General features: G+C 45.9%; 1 protein-coding gene across 1 annotated transcript in view; it reads right to left on the bottom strand.

Moving 5' to 3' along the window:
- SLC5A11 (solute carrier family 5 member 11) overlaps positions 1-6,000 on the bottom strand; it is a 65,466-nt gene that overhangs the window by 6,401 nt on the left and 53,065 nt on the right. The window lies entirely within an intron of this gene.

The raw sequence follows: 6,000 nt of genomic DNA, 5'->3' as shown, positions 1-6,000 counted from the left end.
TTTTTTTTTTTTTTTTTTTTTGTATTTTTAGTAGAGACGGGGTTTCGTTATGTTGGCCAGGCTGGTCTTGACCTCCTGGCCTCAAGTGTTCCTCCCGCCTTGGCTTCCCAAAGTGCTGGGATTGTGTTTTGAGGGTTGTTTTGCTTCTCTCTTAATTTCCATATAGTTTATTTAAAAATATGTGCCATTTCTCATGGACGAAGCTGGAAACCATCATTCCCAGCAAACTAACACAGGAACAGAAAACCAAACACCACATGCTCTCACTCATAAGTGGGAGGTGAACAATGAGAACACATGGACACAGGGAGGGGAATATCACACACTGGGGCCTATTGGGGGTTGGGGGGCTAGGGGAGGGAGAGCATTAGGACAAATACCTAATGCACGCGGAGCTTAAAACCTAGATGACGGCTTGACGGGTGCAGCAAACCACCATGGCACATGTATACCTATGTAACAAACCTGCACGTTCTGCACATTTATCCCAGAACTTAAAGTTTAATGAAAAAACAAAAAATTAAAATATGTGCCATTTCTCAGATGGACTTAGCGGAAGAGGGTTTTTTTCCAGGCTCACAAGAACTCAGGATCAGAAAATACTTTTAGGCAGCTGTGGACTCAGTTGAAGATTTAGGAGGGAGCTGGTGGAGCCATGGTGGAGACAGAAGTGCAAATAGGGAGGCCGAGTGCTTGGCCCTGAAACTGGCACTTTAAACCTGGCGTTCTCAGCCTTCTAGTGGACTTGTTAAAAAATAGGTGGCTGGCACAAACATATGAAAGAGTTTGAGACCAGCCTGACCAACATGGAGAAACCCTATCTCTACTAAAAATATGAAATTAACGGGGGGTGGTGGCGCATGCCTGTAATCCCAGGAGGCTGAGGCAGGAGAATCGCTTGAACCAGGGAGGCGGAGGTTGCAGTGAGTGGAGATCACACCATTGCACTCCAGCCTGGGCAACAGATGGTCAAGGTCTTGTTATTGATCTTCTGTATGTCAGTCCAGGTCTTCAGACATAATTTGCACGAGCAAGAGTCAAGTTTTGGAGTCAGCTACATTTGGGTTCAAATCCCGGCTCTTCTGGCACTAGCTCAGTAACTCCCAGAAAGTCACTTAGCTTAGGCGTGATCCTGGATTCCTTTTTTTCCCCCTTAACCCTTACATCCAATCCATTATTAATCTGATTGGCTCTATGATGTACTTTCAAACCATTGCATGGGTCAACTGTTGCCTCCTCAGAAAGGATTTCCTGGGAAACCCTGTCAGAAGTAGCTCTGATCTGACATTCTTTTTGATAGCTCCTTGTGCATCCTCCTCCTGGCATTTAGCACAGTCAAAAATTATTTATTTTTTTACTCTTTTTTGAGACACAGTCTCACTTTGTCACCCAGTCTGGAATGCAGTGGCTCGAACACAGCTCACTGCAGCCTCGACCTCCCAGGCTCAAGTGATTCTCCCACTTCAGCCTCCTGAGTAGGTGGGACTACTATATATATATATACATATATGTGTGTGTGTGTGTGTGTGTGTGTGTGTGTGTGTGTGTGTGTGTTTTTCTAGAGATGGGGTCTTGCCATGTTGCCCAGGCTGGTCTCAAACTCCTGGGCTCAAGTGATCTTCCTGCCTTGGACTCCCAAAGGGCTGGGATTACAGGCGTGAGCCACTGCACCTGGCCTTATTTATTTACTTATTTCTGTCTTTGTCCTCCACCACTAGGATGTAAGTCCCTCTACAGCAAGGATCCTGTAGTCTTGTTCACTTATGGGCCCCCAGAGTCTTCTAGAATAACACTTGGAAGATAATTGGCTCTCAAAATATTTGTTGAATTCATGGAATAATAAATAAATGAGTGAATGAATGATTTTTTTTTGAAACAAGGTCTCACTTTGTCACCCAGGCTGGAGTGCAGTGATCATGGCTCACTGCAGCCTCGACCTCCCGGGCTCAAGAAATCCTCCCACCTCAGCCTCCCAAATAGCTGGGACTATAAGCACATGCCACCATGCCTGGCTAATTTTTGTATTTTTTGTAGATATGGGGTTTTATCACGTTGCCCACGCTGGTCTCAAACTGCTGAGCTCAAGCGATCTGCCTGCCTCGGCCTCCCAAAGTTCTGGGATTATAGGTGTGAGCCATCACGCCTGGCCAAATGAATTAATTTCTCTAAGCTTCAATTTCCTCATCTGTAAGATGAAAAGAATAATAGTACCTACCATATAAGGTTGTTTTGAGGATGAAATGGGGTAATACATGTATAAAATAATAATAGTAAACACTTGGATAGAGCTTACTGTGTGCCAGGAACTGCTTTAAGCCTTGTAAAATATTACCCCCATTTTACAAGTGAGGAAACAGAAGCACAGAGACATTAAATGGCTTATGCAAGGTCAAACACCTCATAAGCGGCAGAGCAAAGATTCAGGTCTGGGCCTTCCAGATCAGAATCCATATTCATAACCACACTCCACTCTGAAACTCTTTTCATAGGGACTGGCCGTTAGCAAGTGCACAATGAATGTGGGTTGTTTGAAGTCATATCTTCAATTCTTCTCTCTCTTTTTTTTTTTAGAGATTCTTTTCTCTTTTTTTTTAGAGACAGGGTCTTGCTATGTTGTCCAGGCTAGAATGCAGTGGTGTAATAATAGTTCACTGCAGCCTCAACCTCCTGGGCTCAAGCAATTCTCCTGCCTCAGTTTCCCAAGTAGCTGGAACCACAGGTGGGCACCACCACACCTGGCTAAGTTTTAAAAATTGTTTTTGGTAGGGAGGGGGTCTGTTATTATTACCCAGGATGGTCTTGAACTCCTGGCCTCAAGAGATCCTCCTGCCTCTCAGCCTGCTAAAGTGCTAGGATTACAGGCATGAGCCACTGCACCTGGCCTGAAGCCATTTCTGTGTTTCTATGTCAAGACTTGCTGAATAGCTGTATATTTTCCAAGTCACCGCAAAACCCAGATCCCAGTTCTTAACTCCCTCTGGATTTTCCCAAGGCTTTTGCCCTTTCCTGGAAGCAGGACTAGGGACTATTTGTGGGTTTCTCATCCCACCAGGGCTGGAGGAACACAAGGGTTCAAGGTCTAGCACCATGGACAGTGCCCCCATTTGCCTTCCCCATCTCTTTTCTCCTACTTCTTAAGGGTCCTAAATTATTTTGACTAAGCTTCTGAGCCAACTACAAACCACTTCATCCTACCCTTTCTTAGCTTCTGTGTAACATTATGTAGGATAAGGCATAGGGGAGGAAACTTTCTGCTTTCCATCCCCTTTAGTTAATAACAGCCTTGGTGAGTACACTGGAAAGCTCACGGTTTCAGGGGAAAAGAGAGGAGCTTTCTTCTGTATAGATCACCAGTTTCTGACACCACAGTGTCTTCTGGTGACATTATCCCTCCTCAGTATCATTTATCCCCATGATATAAACCTATTCCCTTACCACATTAAGAAAAAAACTAAGGCAAATACTCTAGAGGCCTTGATATCCCATGAGATTTGTTAAGAAAAGAACACCCAGCTGGGCACAATGGCTCACACCGTAATTCCAGCACTTTGGGAGGCTGAGGTGGGTGATTGCTTGAGCCCAGGAATTCAAGACTAGCCTGGGCAATATAGTGAGACCCCCACAGCTACAAAAATTACAAAAATTAGCTGGGCATGGTGGTGGGCACTTGTAGTCCCAGCTACTCAGGAGACTGATGTGGGAGAATTGCTTGAGCCTGGGAGCTCCAGGCTGCAGTAAGCTGTAATCATGCCACTGCACTCCAGCCTGGGTGACAGAGTGAGACCCATCTAAAAAAAAGAAAAAGTACCCCAGGCCAGGTGCGGTGGCTCATGCCTGTAATCCCAGCACTTTGGGAGGCCAAGGTGGGAGGATCACAAGGTCAAGAGATCGAGACCATCCTGGCCAACATGGTGAAACCCCATCTCTACTAAAAATACAAAAATTAGCTGGGCATGGTGATGCATGCCTGTAGTCCCAGCTACTTGGGAGGCTGAGGAATGAGAATCACTTGAACCCAAGAGGCAGAGGTTGCAGTGAGTCGAGATTGTGCCACTGCACTCCAGCCTGGCAAAAGAGTGAGACTCCGTCAAAAAAAAAAATACCCCAAAAAGGATTTCACCGGGCCAAAGTTATCCAACCCAACCACTGAGCTCAAACACCAAAGTAAGAGAGAAACTTTCACATGAGACTTCAGAGAACTGCTCTGGAACCACAAGACCTCAGCCTAGTTGGTTTCAAAAAAATATAGTTGAGGCAAGATCCCAGTTGAGTCTCCACTCAATTTGGCCTGGGATACCTATAGGACTTGCCCATTGAACCAATGTTGAGAAACAGCATAGAGTCACTAGATGCCTAGATAGAGATGCCTCAGTCTCATCACTAGGAAAGGACTCTATGGCCAGGCATGGTGGCTCATGCCTGCAATCCCAGAATTTAGGGAGGTCAATGCAGGAGGGTCGCTTGAGGCCAGGAGTTTGAGATCAGCCTGGGTAACATAGTGAGACCCTGTCTTTACAAAAACTTTAAAAAAATAGCCAGGTGTGGTAGTGCATGCCTGTAGTCTCAGCTACTTGGGAGGCTGAGGCGAAAGGATCCCTTTAGCCCAGGAGTCTGAGGCTGTAGTGAGCTATGATCATGTCACTGTACTCCAGCCTGGGTGACAAAGTGAGACCCTGTCTTTAAAAAAATGCAAAAAAGGCCAGGCACGGTGGCTCCTGCCTGTAATCCCAGCACTTTGGGAGGCCACGTTGGGCAGATCACGAGGTCAGGAGATCGAGACCATCCTGGCTAACATGGTGAAACCCCATCTCTATTAAAAGTGCAAAAAATTAGCTGGGTATGGTGGTGGGCACCTGTAGTCTCAGCTACTCAGGAGGCTGAGGCAGGAGAATGGCATAAACCCAGGAGGTGGAGCTTGCAGTGAGCCGAGATCATACCACTGCACTCCAGCCTGGGTGACAGTGCAAGACTACGTCTCAAAAAAAAATGCAAAAAAAAAAAAAAGGACCGGGCATGTTGGCTCACAGCTGCAGTCTCAGCACTTTGAGAGGCCAAGGCAGGAGGATAGCTTGAGTCCAGGAGTTCAAGACCAGCCTGGGCAACATAGCAAGACCGCATCTCTATTTTTAAAAAAATTAGCCAGGCATTGTGGCGCATACCTGTAGCCCCAGCCACTCAGGAGGAGTGCAGTGGCATGATCTCAGCTCACTGCAACATCTGCCTCCTGAGTTCAAGCAATTCTCCTCCCTCAACCTCCCAAGTAGCTGGGATTACAGGCGCACACCACCATGCCCGACTACTTTTTGTATTTTTAGTAGATATGGGGTTTCATCACGTTGCCCACGCTGGTCCCAAACTGCTGAGCTCAAGTGATTTGCCTGCCTTGGCCTCCCAAAGTTCTGGGATTATAGGTGTGAGCCATCACGCCTGGCCAAATGAATTAATTTCTCTAAGCTTCAATTTCCTCATCTGTAAGATGAAAAGAATAATAGTACCTACCATATAAGGTTGTTTTGAGGATGAAATGAGGTAATACATGTATAAAATAATAATAGTAAACACTTGGATAGAGCTTTCTGTGTGCCAGGAACTGCTTTAAGCAGTTACCTCCATTTTACAAGTGAGGAAACAGAAGCAAAGAGACATTAAATGGCTTATGCAAGGTCAAACACCTCATAAGCGACAGAGCAAAGATTCAGGCCTGGGCCTTCCAGATCAGAATCCATAGTTATAGTCACACTCCACTCTGAAACTCTTTTCATAGGGACTGGCCCTTAGCAAGTGCACAATGAATGTGGGTTGTTTGAAGCCATATTCTTTTCTTTTCTTTTCAGAGATAGAGTCTTGCTATCAGGAGGCTGAGGTGGGAGGATTGCTTGAGCCCAATAGTTCAAGGTTACCGTGAGCTATGACCACACCAATGCACTCCAACCTGAATGACAGAATGAGACTCTGTCTTAGAAAAAGAGAGAAAGGACTGTAGTCACATTCACTTGAGGC

Source organism: Hylobates moloch, unplaced genomic scaffold (assembly GCF_009828535.3).
Source record: "Hylobates moloch isolate HMO894 unplaced genomic scaffold, HMol_V3 SCAFFOLD_6, whole genome shotgun sequence".
Classification (NCBI taxonomy): domain Eukaryota; kingdom Metazoa; phylum Chordata; class Mammalia; order Primates; family Hylobatidae; genus Hylobates; species Hylobates moloch.
This window is presented reverse-complemented; position numbering and strand designations above follow the sequence as displayed.